This window comes from Schistocerca cancellata, chromosome 3, assembly GCF_023864275.1.
Source record: "Schistocerca cancellata isolate TAMUIC-IGC-003103 chromosome 3, iqSchCanc2.1, whole genome shotgun sequence".
Classification (NCBI taxonomy): domain Eukaryota; kingdom Metazoa; phylum Arthropoda; class Insecta; order Orthoptera; family Acrididae; genus Schistocerca; species Schistocerca cancellata.
Window position 1 is genome coordinate 20,238,249 of NC_064628.1, and position 2,213 is coordinate 20,240,461.

A 2,213-nucleotide genomic window follows, 5' to 3' on the forward strand; every position below is an offset into this window, starting at 1 on the left:
GCCCTACCTTTCCGGCACGTTCATCCGTCACATTCCCAAGTCCGTTGAAATTTTTCAAACAGATCCTTTATTGTATCGCTTTTCGGTCCTTTGGTTACATTAAACCTCCGTTGAAAACTTCGTCTTGTTGCAACAACACTGTGTTCTAGGCGGTGGAATTCCAACACCAGAAAAATCGTCTGTTCTAAGGAATAAACCATGTTGTCTAGAGCACACTTGCACGTTGTGAACAGCACACGCTTACAACAGAAAGACGACGTACAGAATGGCGCACCCACAGACTGCGTTGTCTTCTATATCTTTCACATCACTTGCAGCGCCATCTGTTGTTGAAAATTGTAACTACTGTAATTTCGAAAGTTCGTCCGCCTGAAAATGTACTGTTGTGCCAAGCATATTGCAACAAACGGTGTATTTCTATCGCTGCTCGTTTAGTTTTTATTGCCGTTTCAAATACACCGGTCATTTTTGAAACACCCTGTATATACTGCGAAGAAAAAACAGGAAATGATAAACATTTAGTCTCGTATTATGCGTATATGATGTTTAGTATTGTCAGAGTGTTTCCTGGTGACACAGAAGACGTTGGTGACTGTTTGAAAGTCGAGTAGACTATGCAAAGGTGATTCCTCCGATTACGTCATGATTTATCCTACTGCACATGAGCCATTACGACGCCTGGCGTTCTTCTTACGTGACACAGAGGTGTGCGCCTCCCGTTGTTGTGGGTACGGAAACGATTCAATATATACTGATGCGAATGACACAGTAGCGACGCTGGACATCTTCGTGCGGAAAACCCCTGGCAGGTAGCACTGAGTTTGGGCTGACGCGGAGAGGACGGTATAAGGAATGAGTGATGTGCCTTCTGATACTAATCAATGGTTAACTGGGTCAGACATAAGCCGATAATGACGCAAAATGTCCGCTCCGATTATGTGATGAGGCACATCTGCAATCACAGAAGTCCATGTCGCGTGGAAGTTTGAATCCAGGTGTATAGTTGATCGTTTTTTACCGTAGGTAACGACCCTGGAATATTGTTGGTCGCAGTTATATGTCGCACTGTTGCCGTCGGTGTGTCACTGGCACCTCTTGATTAGACACTAATTTCCGAACCTGTATCGTAAGAGACTTTTCACCCGGGGATACTGATCCTGTATAAACAATTGGTGTCAGTGTATATGACTGCTGCTAACGTGGCGTTTGCATATCTTCTTCTTCTCTATCTCTGGTTTGGGCGCTTATCCTACTACCGACGGGCGTTAGCGTCCTCTAGCTCCCGTCTTCGAAATATGGATCACTGCAGAGTTGATTGCATTAATGTACGAAGTTAGAGGAGGAGGAAGAGGACGAGATTACCGTTTCCCGTCGACAACGGGGTCATTAGAGACGGAATACAAGCTCGGTTTAGGGAAGGATGAGGAAGGAAACTGGCCGTGCGTTTTCAAAAGGAACCATCCCGGCATTTGCCTTAAGGGGCTCGGGAACGCCCTATACTTGCAATGTTAAAATAACGCTTATAAATTACATCTTTCCTCACAAAGTATTTGAGGTAGGAAGTTGAACTTTTTACAGATTATTTATTGGAATATGGGCTACAACTTAACACAGGGATTTTACAATTCAGTTATTAAAGATGATTTTTTTTTCAATTGTAATGAAAATTCACAACTTTTTTTGCAATTTTTTATTTATATATTCAAAAATATACAGTTTTTTGGAAAAAGGCTGTGTTAAATTATGCAGAAGGTACTGTGTAACATTTACTGAAAGTTTGAAACAAATATGTTTGGAAGATCCTTAGAAAACATGTAATTAGTGTGAGAAAATAAAAGTTTTGGGAATCGAGCGACAAAGATTGGATTAACTTTTTAGTGCATTCCAGGTCCATAGGATGGATTATCTTCATCCTCTGCAAACTCCTCCTCCAGCTTCCTCTCGTTCTTCCTCCTGTTTACTCTTGCTTGTATTTCTAGACTCTTTACAGCCCTGTCTGCAGCCCGAAGGCGTTCCTTGTCTAAAGCAAGCATCGCTCGTACCATGTTAGAACCTATCTTCATTCCCATATTTCTAAATACCTTGCACCTTACAGTGTTGCCATCATTCAAAGTCGCAACAGCATCATACACACCAAAGTGAAGTGTTTCTATTCCAACAAATACAGTGTTGGGGATTCTCGACCATATAACACTATTTACACTTTCATTCGG